General features: G+C 32.9%; 1 protein-coding gene across 2 annotated transcripts in view; it reads right to left on the reverse strand.

The window, feature by feature from the left end:
* The window catches only part of unc-13-4A (BAI1 associated protein 3), a 758,033-nt gene that overhangs the window by 683,451 nt on the left and 60,884 nt on the right, over positions 1-13,698 (reverse strand). The window lies entirely within an intron of this gene.

Here is a 13,698-nt window from a genome sequence, read left to right on the forward strand (position 1 = left end):
ACACACTAGGGAGCTTTGGACATGTATGCTTGAAACATGGCCTTCTTCATAGATTATTTTTCTAAAAACCATGACATTACGGTGCAGCACTAAATTAAGAAGGCAGTGTCCTAATGCAGTTTCATTACGAGTTATATGGAAAAGATAAGGGCTTAATATATTACAGTAATGATTAAGACATTCTACAGAAGGTACTAACAATATCAGTGTTCAAAGTTAACGTGTTATTCTAAATTATATTTACATTATTTTACTTCCAAAGCATTTTCAGATTTCATAACCCCATTTGCTGATGAGGTATCCATGTTTGTTTAGTGAACAAGTCAACAATCAAGCAAGCATTTTCGTTGACTAGCTACTACGGACTTGATTGCTATGGACTATGTAGCTTTCGATCATGACTTCAGACGTCACATCCGGCTATTTAGTCAACAATCTAGTTCACTTCAGCTGAAAATGTAGCTTTGAGACACGGCCTTATCAAATGATATTGATTGAGATGATGATGATGATGATGATGATGATGATGATGATGATGATGATGATGATGATGAGACGACGATGGAGGTGGGGGTGTACTATGAAGTTAATTTCGTCCCATCAAGTTAATAATGTAACTAACTATAATACAAACCAAGAGTAAAGGAGGGCAGAAGAGTAAAAAAGAAATGAAACATTTTCTTACTTACACTTTAATTTCAACAAAAGCTGAACATAACCCAAATATTCTAACTATATGGGAAGTGATGTAAAATGTATTACGTAATACACTCCCATGTTACGCAATGTAATAGTCTGTTACCACCATTGCGTAACGTAACATTAACCTAATTATTCGTAAGTAGTTTGTCATGTGTCAAACTTTACATCGTGTAGAGTGTACTGTGCAATATTACGTTACTGTACGCCTGTCCTATTGTAATCTCTTATTGCATTACCTTCATAACGCATATTTTACGTGACATGCGTGTAGAAGCGATATATTCTCATATGACAAATTATGTTTTAATTGGATTTCTGATTAGTCTCAAGATATGGATTGAAAAATGAAGGGTTCAGAGCTATAGTGGGCCAAGTGCCATTTATTAAAAACGGAGAAAGCAAGGTTTAAGGGGAGAGGATAGTATTTTTTGGTGAATAATGAGTAAATTAAAAAAATTCTTTAAAATACTCTGTGATATATGTGGATTGCATAGCATAATATTTTGTGGGTATTTGTGTCCTTATCAGATGTTAAGGCGCCATTTTTAAACTTCCTGCGTTGTGGATGTTTAAATCACTCTCCTCCTTTTATTGTTGTTTCCCGTAAATTGAATTTTCAAAAAAGTAATTTTTTCCTTTAAAATACTCTTTGATATGTGTGGAATGCATTACATAACATTTCGTAGGCATTTGTGCCCTTATCGGAAGTTGAGACGCCATTTTTAAACTTCCTGCGCTATGCATTTTTAAATCACTCGCCCCCTTTTATCGGTTTGCAGTAACTTCGTTTTTTTTGCTACATTGCCAGGCAAAAATGGATATAACTTCTGAACTATTAAAGATACGTAAATGAAATTTATAACACACATTCTTTAGACTATTAGGAAACTTTTCTCTGTACCAAAATTTTGTTAATTGATTTCATTTTACAACTACGTCCGTTTGTTTGCAAGGAAGGAAATCAGAAAAGTGTTATTAAATTTTAATTCTTTATTTTACAAACGTAGGGACAAATATCAAAATTCTGCTACAGACAGTTTGTAGAGCATGCTTTTGCAAGTACGTTGCAAAACACTGGATGAATCTACCTTTAAAATGGTTTAGCTATATCGGTTTTAGTAAAATCCTGCATTGGATATATTTTTTTCAAATCTGAGCCCCCAAATAATTTTTTTTCATAATATTTATTTTTGGTTGAGTTGCTACAATTATGAGCTCTTTAGGTACAAAAAATTAATAGTTTACACCAAATAGGAAAAAAGTTTTAAAAAATACCATCCTCTCCCCTTAAAGTTAACTGAATACCATAGTTTAATGAAGATTGACATATTATTTAATTTTAATGTGCATACTTTATCTTACTTGCTATAGGTTTCATTAAATTATGGTAATTACTTAATTTTAACCCTTGTTTTCTTCGTTTTTAATACATGGCGCTTGGCCCACTATGGCTCTGAACCCTTCAAATGCTGTACATTATTCAGAAAGATTACCCAATTGAATTGTTGTTTAAACACTTCAAAGTTTTCAATATTAAACAAATGTATTATTTTATTATATTAAAATATTTTCGTAGAAATTTTAATAACTTTGAAAGGTATATACATAAATATAGAACTAAAAATATGAATTCTCTGCGTTTGTGTGAACCAAAATATAAAACCAATGCAGCTTTTTATCATAGCATGAGTCAAGGTCCCAGATTATTAAACAAATTTTATTCCAATATTATTTTAACCACGAATCCTCTCCAAATTAATAAAAAAAAAATAATAAAAATTGTATTGGATTTATAGTTTAGGTTTTAACATATTAAACACTTTTTAATCTGCATTCACTTTCAATTTTAATTTTATTTTTATCTGTATTGGAATCCCCTCCTGAGCACGAGTCTTACTCATTCAGGACTGGGCTAGTTTATCTTTCTTTGTATATATTAATCTGTATTCATCTCAGACCTACTAGCAATAAAAATAAATAAAATAAATTAAAAAAGTGACATCCGCATATCATCGTTGTTCCTGCAATAACTCCTATGTGACATATTTGTCGAGTTTCAGACTTTTGCTCTATTAAATAACTTAAATAGTGATACATCGAAAATGTAAGAATTCACAGTCTCCTATGTACGGCTGCCACAGGAAGAATAAATGTGTTTTCTCTTCCTACTGAAAAATTTTATATTTTGCAAATAGGAGTTATTGCAGGAACAACGACGATATGTTCAAGTTCCGTAACTTACGAATGCACGTTATTATTCACTGCAAAGATCACGACGAAAATGAACATCAGGGCTCAAGCATGTGTTTATTAGTATAGCTTCAGAATGTCGGGAGTTGACTGAATTCCACGAATACGCAGCGACGACGTGTTTGTTTATATCCTTATCTGTTGCATCATCTGTGTTCGGGGTACTATATACCCAATGTGTCTTTAACTTCAGTCTTTAGGTAGCTGGAATACGAAGCCTACTACTTTTTTTTTTTTTTTTACTCCATTTCGTTTCTCTTTTTCTGTTTTCTGTTTTTCCGTTTCTTAAAGTAGTACGTACACAACACCCATGCCCAAGGCGGGACTCGAACCCACAACCTTTCGGGCCAAGCGATAGAGACATGCCGCGCCTCTACCGCTTGAGCCATCCAGGTCGGCGCTACTAATAATAACTTGAAGTAAACATATTTTTGTGATGCCATATTGTATAAAATGTAATAGAAACTTTAGAAGTACTAATAACACAACAAAATTATATATCAATATTTCACACACCTTGAATAGGAGCAGTTGATCTCATTTTATTGATACTACTTGCTTCGTTTATTGGAAATAAAGCGGTTGTTTGAATCGAAGTTCACCACTGATGCACAAGCTTGCTTCACTTAGGGCCCATTGTATAAACCATTTTATCTTATATCAGAGGTTAAATTGATCTTCGTTCTAGCTGAACTTGGAATTTTGTGTTGTATAAAGTCTAATCTGAGATTAATTTGTCTTAAACTAAAGTCAACTTTGACTGAAGAAATTTCTCCGATGAACTTAGATGATCCAAGTTCAGTTATTTGTTTTCTGTTTGAAATATACGAGTGATAGATTGCGCAAAAAGAATAACCATTATTATTAATATTAATAGATATGGTAGATACATTTATATGTGTATTTTTTAAATTTCTTGCCTTAATACACAAACATTCTTATATTTTATAAGGCTTTATCATGCTCAGCAGTATCAAATAACATAACCTATAATTATATTATGTTTATAACAATTATTAATGGATATGACAGGTACATTCATAAATTTTCAATTAACTGTATTACTAAACGAAAATTGTAGTTCTATAAAGCTTTATTATGTTTAGCAGTATCAAACACCATAACATGATAACAATTTGGAAAACGGTCAATCTTTTTCTTATTGTCCGCCATTATTTATAATGCACAAAACAAACCAGTGTCTCCAACAGAGTGTACGGAAAGTCGGCAAAAAGTAATTGGAAAGTAGCTAGATTTCTCATTATCAACAAAGAAAGATTAAATTTTGTCACTATGGGGTGTTAAAAAGGTCGCTAAATCGCTATTTAAGCAATATAAAAGTTAAAAGAAATTCTTGTTGAAAAGGAGTTAAAGTCGCTAGATTGGCAACACTGAACAAACTTGCACAACATGGCCCGTGCATCACGTACTTCATCTGTTTACGCGATGTTGCCAAATCCTTTTCACGTGAAATTAGATTGCATTTGAACCAAGGTAAGTTTTATACAATAGAAGAAGTGTCTGAACTCGGTTCACTTTCTGACCTTCGATCAAAGTTGATCTTTAGTCAGAGAGCTTTATACAATTGGACCTTAGTGAATTCCCCATCCCTTCCATCATGCCCGAATACCTATGCGCAATAACAAAACACTTACCCCATGCCCCGAAATCAAGGGTTACACATAACTGTAATAGATACTGTAGCTAGTTCCAGCATTGAATGCCTAAAAAAGAAACTCAGAGTTAAAATAATAACAAATTATGTTAATGACTGAAGCTGGTGCCTAGGTCTGAGTTTTGGAGCTACGAACAGATAAATAAACGAAAATATTGAAAGGAAATGAGGCGCGTGCTGTACCACGCGAGGTTAACCACGCTGAAACATCGGCATCAAACGCTTTCATAGCAAAGAGCTGTGACTGGATGAGTCCAAGTGACTGGGAATTCTGCGCACGGAATGTTATTAATACGCGGCGATGGCGGAAACAAATGTTCGAGCTGCACCAGGGCTCGGAAAGGGATAGATACCGAAGCCATTTGTATCAGGGCCGATACTAGTTCCACCTGCTGGCGTAGACAGAGACAGGCAAACAAAATGAAAGGCAGTCTAGAACCTTTTGTACCAATACACCTACGTTTTAGACAGCCTCCCCCTTCTGTGCTTGTCGGTTTCGCTCTCTCTTTCTCTCTCAACATCTCTCTCTCTCTCTCTCTCTCTCTCTCTCTCTCTCTCTCTCTCTCTCTCTCAAAGTGTACACGCAAACTTTTAACTCGCTCAAACTAGTTGAGTAGCAACCTGCCAGCTCAGCTAAAACCAACTTTGCTTCTAATACAGAAAATCTATAGGGAGATTCAGAAAATAAATCCAGAACTTACCTACATTTATCGATCTCACCCAATTTTTTTAATGGCACCAAACTATTAAAACAATTTCTGTCAGAGGTCTGCATCGGACGTTTTCGCTCGAGCGCCAAGTAGTTCACAATAGCCCTGCCAAGACTCTGGAATTCGTTACCTGCTAGCATCAGGGACTGTCGAAGTAAAATTGAATTCAAACGCAGACTTACTAGGCACTTGGTCAGTAATTGGTTTCTTGTAAATAGTTTCCTTAATCTATCACAAAATATTTCAATATCCAGTATTTTCACCATTATACAATTTTGTTATTTTAGGTTTAATTTGTAATTCAGTAAATATAAAATATTTTTTGTTTTTCTATGATAAATTATCTACCTTTAATTAGTCAGGTAATCTTTTCCTACTTTCATTTTTATTGTAATTGTAATTGTAAATTTAATATTAATTGTAATTTTATTTGTAATTGTAATTGTAAATTTAATACTAATTGTAATTTTATTCTTCATATTATAGTTGGAATCTCCTGATAGAGGGGCAGAGAAGGCCTGACGGCCTTATCTCTACCAGGTTAAATAAATAAATACCAATACTAATAAAATACTAATACTAGTTCATAGCATAATCCGATAGGTAGCGCACATGCATGATGGGTAAAATTGTCACGAGCGATAAATCCTCGAACGGTATAAGCCGAGCGTTAGACATTCGTTCTTGTTACAGTGATGAACTGTGTAGTAACATCATAAATGTTTATCATTTCAAAACTTTGCAGTGTTTAACTAATCTTTCCATAGTACAACTACAAAACTTGCCTTAAAATTTGATATAAATGTTGTAGGTAAATGTTTTGTTTTTTTTTTATCCCACACAGGAGTGATTTTGTTTTTACCACATCTGATAGATGTTATTGGATGTAAATGTAATTATTATAAACGGAGAACACAATCACGATAATGCAAGAACTGTATCAAGTTTTCCAGTAATAATAATAATAATAATAATAATAATAATAATAATAATCTCTAACAGTTGTGCAGCATGATTATTCGTTTTATTATATTTTCTGTGACGTTATCTCTGTACTAATATTGTTATTAATCTACTGCTATATCAATAATATTTTGTAAAACGTTTCTACATTGTCGCAGTATATAGGCGGAACACTATGTATGGACCTATCATATTATATATGTGGTAAATCAAATATTGAATAATTATTAATTAGCTATAATAACTGTATATCGAAGTTTTTCATACTATTTTATTTATAACTTCATGTTCCTGTTTTGGTACGTTCCATTGACTGTTCCATTAAACGTTTGTCATAAACGCAGAAAATAAAGCCTTATTTTTACCGTGTGAGCAAAACATATGTGTATCTTATCTGTCGCCTTCCATACAAGATAAGACATGTCGGTGAGATGACCTTGTACTGTGCTTATATTTATTACGAGCGTATCATGACCGATCGTATCTCACTCGAGGGTGCGACACTCGACCGAGTTCAAGCGAGCGATTTAACTCCAATGCAGCACTCTGATTTCTGTACTTGAAATTTGTTCAGAAAGGGTCCACAGTTGTGGATTGTTACAAATCCAGGTAGTTAAAACTCCGGAGGTAATTAATTCGACTCAAAAAACAAATTAAAAAATTATCAATGTTTCGTACATTGCATCACGTGCAAGAAGAATTGACAGCACGAATTCTGAAGAAGGTGATGTTTATTATAAGTTATTTCTTCTAACATGTAGGATTATTAAGATATATTAAAACACTTCAAAGTCGCTTAGATTTGGACACTGCTACAGAAAATAATAATAATAAATATGTCTTAATAAAACTCTTCATTATCCCTCAGAGCTGTTGTATTCAGAATTTAAAGTATTTGACATCCATCAAATTTATAGCAATGTCTTATTGAATTTCGTACATAAAAACCGAAATATATTTAATTTGAATTCACATAAATATAAAACCAAAAGATCAGACAACATATGCTTGAAAGAATCTAAATGTACAGCATCTGTAGCTTATGATCACAGTAGCAACTTCGGTCCAAGGCTTTATAACATGGTAATAGATAAATTCCCAAACATACAATTTGCTAATGCTCCTTAATTTAAATACTTAGGCCTACTTACGAATGGCTTTTAAGGAACCTGAAAGTTGATTGCCACCTTCACTTAAGTCCACCATCGGTCCCTATCCTGTGCAAGATTAATCCACTCTCTATCATCATATCCCACCTCCCTCAATCCATTTTAATATTATCCTCCCATCTACGTCTCGGCCTCCCCAAAGATCTAGTTCCCTCCGGTCTCCGGTCTCCCAACTAACACTCTCCCAACTAACACTCTGGATTCGCCCATACGTGCTACATGCCCTGCCCATCTCAAACGTCTGGATTTAATGTTCCTAATTATGTTAGGTGTAGAATACAATGCGTGCAGTTCTGCGTTGTGAAACTTTCTCCATTCTCCTGTAATTTCAACCATCTTAGCCCCAAATATTTTCCTAAGAACCTTATTTTCAAACATCCTTAATCTCTGTTCCTCTCTCAAAGTGAGAATCCTGGTTTCACAACCATACAGAACAACCGGTAATATAACTGTTTTATAAATTCTAACTTTCAGATTTTTTAACAGCAGATAATGCACTTCCACCCTCTTGTATTAATTCTGCTGGAATTTGATCGATACCTGGAGACTTGTACTTTTTCAGATTTTCTATCGCAATTTCGACTTCTGAAAGTATGGGTTCGGGCATAAATGGCTCAACAGTTTGTATGTGAATTTCGTCCCGAGCATTTCTACTTGGCCTATGTACATTTCGTAGTTGCCCAAAATAGTTCTTCCATCTGTTCAGGATTGAATGAGAGTCTGCAAGCAAGTCACCATTCTCATCCTTGATCACGTTTAACCTTGGCTGATACCCGTTCTTAAATTTCTTTATGCCCTTATATAAATCTCGAATTTTTTATTCTTACTATTTGTTTCTACCTCGTTTACTTTTTCTTTCAAGTAATCTCTCTTTTTATTCCTAAGTGCACGACTTGCTCCCGTCTTTTATTGAAATAATTATCTCTATTCTCCTCAACTGGATCCTATAAGAATTTCAATTTTGCCTATTTCCTTCTTTCTACTACCAAGCAACAATCTTTATGAAACCACGGTTTCTTTTTCTTAGTTTCATAATAACCTATGCTCTGTCCAGCTGCAATTTTGATACTATCTGATATTTTCCCACAATCTATTAACATCTATCGCTTCCTCAACTTCGTTGGAACTTGCTAATATGGCAAACCTATTTCAAATTTCGACCTGATAATGTTGGTTAGTTTCCTCGTCCTTTAATTTCACAATACTGAATTTAACTTACTAATATTAACTAGTTGCTCTACTCGCTTGGCTACTGATAGTTTTTCTCTTAATTCTCTAATTACCAAATAATGGCCAGAATTACAGTCTGCCTCCCTGAAAGTTCGACTGTCTATCAAGATGTGATCTACCTGGTTATGTGTCAATCCATCAGTAGAAATCCAAGTATATTTATGTATATCCTTATGAGGGAATGTTGTACTTTTGACAATTAAATTTTTTGATGTCGCAAAGTTGACTAACCCAGAGGTGTGAAAATTATTAGAATAATCTTAATTTTAAAGGTTTTTTAATAGTTCCTTCACAAATATTAATTGAATTATTGATGAATATTGGTATATAATACTATACTGATGTAGGATATATTTACTACTAACAATGCCGGAAACCATTGTTGTACATTGGTATATTTCTTATTTTACAATTGTTATGGGAATTCAGAAATTATTATATTATGTTGGCGGAATTGGAAACATAAACAATTATATGCACAAAACAGATGTATACGTTCATTTGAACCTTCACAACAATGTAAACGCAAAGAACAATTTGTTTAAAGCATTTCTTAATTAATTTTTTACGTTTCCAATTCCGCCAACATAATATAATAATTTCTGAATTCCCATAACAATTGTAAAATAAGAAAAATACCAATGTACAACAATGCTTTTCGGCATTGTTAGTAGTAAATATATCCTACAACAGTATAGTAATATTATATACCAATATTCATCAATTCAATGAATATTTGTGAAGGAACTATTAAAAAACCCTTAAAATTAAGATTATTCTAATAATTTTTACACTTTTGTAACTCCATTATCATTACTAGATACGTATTATTATTATTATTATTATTATTATTATTATTATTATTATTATTATTATTATTATTATTATTATTAACTATTACTATTATTTAAAATACTTTAAATTAAAGACAACTTTCACTGGCCTACGACTCTAAACTATGCCTACGAAAATATACTGTAAACATATTCGGAGTTTAGGCCGAAACGCTTTAGAAAACTGAGCGAAAAATGTATTCTTTCCCATGAATCTTATGTTATATGCCAGGATCGAAATTTATGCCCCGAGAAAAGTGAATCGAGATCTCCATAAAGTTCTTCCGTTGCAGTAAATAAACGCCGCGATATATCGGCGTAGTTATGCAAATGTGTGGACAATTCTGCGCAGAATGACGGCCTTCATAAACCTTTTATAGTTTCCATGTAGCCAGGAAATTACTATATACGTATGAAATGCAGTAGCAGAGACATCCAGTTCTCTGGCATAAAACTCGCGACGGGGGATCAGCACGCACGAGTCATGAATACGCGAGCTCAGGTAATGGGCTACTTTAATGCTCTTTAGCTACACATAAATACAATGCTTTGTGAGAGCGGAATTAACTGTGTAATCCGATGATAAATTACGGAACCTAATCAGTGTTTCTGTATCTTCCACGAGATATGCAAAGTTCCAGATGTAAGAGAAATTTGAGAGAAAGCGTTTTATAGACTCCAGTTTAACATGGGAAATACATATCGAATATATATATATATATATATATATATATATATATATATATATATGCACAAAATTATCAAGAGTTATATATTTATTAAAGAAATTAGTGACTTGTGTTTCTCAAAATTATTTAAAATGTGCCTAGTTTTCGTTCTTTCAGTCGATAATTAGGTATGCCTTAATTTTCTGGGGAAATGGTAGCAAAATTGGGAGTGTCTTGATTTTGCAAAAGAAAGCCATTAGAATTCTATGTCAATCAAACTATCTTGAACATTGTCGACCTCTTTTCACACAATAACAGATATTAAGTCATACATTTTTATATATACGACCTAGTCCTTTACACTCGACAAAATATAGACAGTTACTCATTAATAGCAAATATACATGATCATGAAATTACAAATAGTGAACAAATTAATATTCCACACTGTAGATTACATAAAACTAGTACAAATTTTTCTGTCATGGAGCTGAAATTATATAATAAGCTTCCCAGTCAATATTATAAGTTACCAACCAATAGTTTCAAAGCTAGATTTTATAATTGGCTTTTAATTAATCCTTTTTACTCTGTGGATGAGTTTCTTAACATAAATTCATACGAAATCGTTTTTTAATAAATAAAGTTATTTAGATTAGTTACAATTATTACATAAGAGTGAAGTGTTTTCATAAATTTTAGAATTTCAAAATGTTTTGTGTTTTCATTCTAATTACTGTTTTCAATTATATGTGTATTTTCAAATGTATGTTTTTTTGTGACGAAGCCTATCATTGTATGTTTCATGGCTTAATAAATTGAATTGAATTGATAAAATTTGTTAAGAAAACAGAAAGCAAGAAACTTAAAAATAAAGACAGCACGAAAGAAAGAAAGAAAACTGAAACAATTAAACAAAAAAGGAACGAAGAAAATAAAAAACGATCAAAGAAAAAATAGCAGATATTGTAAAAATTAGAGATGGAGAGAAATGAAGAGAGTAAAGCAGAGAAAGAAACAAAGTGAGAATATTTGTTTATTCATTCCTTCACTCGCTGCCTCATTCATTCATTCATTCATTCATTCATTCATTCATTCATTCATTCATTCGTTCCAACCTATATCCGTTAATTTTACTACAGAAAAGAGTATTAAAATTTGTTTAGAAAAGCAGAAAGATTACCCAACTGAATTGTTGTTTAAACATTTCAAAGTTTTCAACATTAAACACATTTATTATTTGATTAAAATATTTCCACAGAAATTGTAATAACTTTGAAAGATATATACATAAATATAGAACTAAACATACGAATTCTCTGCGTTTGTCTGAACCTATACATAAAACCAATGCAGCTTTTTATCATAGCATGAGTCAAGGTCCCAGATTATTAAACAAATTTTATATTAATATTATTTTAACCACGAATCCTATCGAATTAATAAAAAAATTGTATTGGGTTTATAATTTGGGTTTAAACATATTAAACACTTTTTAATCTGTATTCACTCTCACTTTTAATTTTATTATTGTATATATTGCAATCCCCTCCTGAGCACGAGTCTTACTCATTCACGAATGGGCTAGTTTATCTTAGATTTTTATTAACTTGTATTCATTTCAAACTTGCTAGCAATAAAAAATATCTAGAAATAAAAAATCTACTTCATATGATCAACAAAATGTCCTCAAAGTAATGGAAAAATGACATAAAATTAAAATAAAATGACATTTAAATATTATTCACCGTACTCGCACAACAACTTCTTAAAAATTAGTCACCTTGTTTCAATGACTGCCCTGCAAATCTCGGAGAGAGGAGACAACTTCCTGGAATTTGACTGAGATAAAGGAAAAGGGTATACAATCAAATGAAGGTTTCAAAGGAAAACTGTATATTTTAATGAGTGCTAATGTGCATACTTTCACGTAGTGAAGTAAGTACAGATAAAAGATTGAGGCAGAGACGGAGAGAGATGTTATTCGTGATAATATTGCATTCAAAAACATCCTATACATCGCATAAAGGCACACGTCATGATTAAAACATGTCGATTTGAAGATACAATTTAATGGGCAAGATACAAAAACAGAAACCATTTCGACAATGCGTGTAACAAGAGCGGAGTGCTGATAAATGTAACACGTATTGTTCGCTTTATTGTTTTTATTTTGTTTTTGATTATTTCATCAAGTGCACACATAGCACTTAGGGCCTATTAGAAATGTACATACATAAACAAGCTTTATATCTCGTCATACGCTACAAACCTCAAGCTGAAAATCTCGTAACTATATTCGATGCAAGAATATGACGTGAAATCTTGAGACTCTGAAAGTATTCAAATTTATACAATATAACAAACACATTTCTAACGTAGCCTATATGGTCACTGATAATCTGCCATAGTTCAAATGAATGTAATTTCTAAGCAAACTGAGCAATCAAGCTGAAATAAGCGGTTATGGAATGTGTGAAGAACGAGATTTAGTCATACCATGGTAAAATAATAGGTTCTATTGTTATGATAAGAAGGTAAACTTGCGAATTCTAAATGAGGCAGTAGAGCAAGTGGACAGCTTCAAATACTTGGGATGCACTATAAGCAGTAACATGAGCTGCTACAAGGAAGTGAAAAAAAGGACAGCAATGGCCAAGGAAGTTTTTAGTAGAAAAGAAGCATCTTCTGCGGACCTCTTGGAAGAAGAACTGAGGAAGAGAGTAGTAAAGTGCTTTGTGTGGAGTGTGGTATTGTATGAGGCAGAAACATGGACATAGCGACGAAGTGAAGAGAAGCGAATAGAAGCATTTGAAATGTGGATATGGAGAAGAATGCAACGTTTGAAGTGGACAGACAGAATAAGAAATGAAGTTGTGTTGGACAGAGTGGGTGAGGAAAGAATGATGCTGAAACTCATTAGAAAGAAAAAAAGGAATAGGTTGGATCACTGGCTGAGAAGAAAGTGTCTACTGAAGGATGCACTGGAAGGAATGGTGACCGGGAGAACAGTTCGGGGCAGAAGAAGATATCAGATGATAGACGATATTAAGATATGTCGATCATATGAGGAGACAAAGAGGAAGGCAGAAAATAGGAAAGGCTGGAGAATGCTGGCTTTGTAGTGAAAGACTTGACCTTGGGCAGAACACTTTGAATGAATGAATTGTTATGATGAAAACAAATATTTTTAGAAATAGAGGTCTTTGTACAGTGCACATTTTCCAAGTACCATAAGATCGTTTTAAATGTTCAAAGAAGATTTGGTGCAATGTTATTAATGAATGTAGTATAAACTTCAGGACTTCAGACAAAAATCCAGCTGGGATACTGTCCTACCATGCTTTCTTTTCGCGACTTAATTAAGAACTCTCACGAAAATGGTTCAGTTGCTGATAAAGTAAAATCAGGAAGATCAAGAATTAGATATCCAGGTTGCAGAGGTTCTTTATGGAAGCTAAAACCTTGTTAGAGGAAACTCGTTATCGATCAACACTG

This window comes from Periplaneta americana, chromosome 7, assembly GCF_040183065.1.
Source record: "Periplaneta americana isolate PAMFEO1 chromosome 7, P.americana_PAMFEO1_priV1, whole genome shotgun sequence".
In the NCBI taxonomy this organism is placed as follows: domain Eukaryota; kingdom Metazoa; phylum Arthropoda; class Insecta; order Blattodea; family Blattidae; genus Periplaneta; species Periplaneta americana.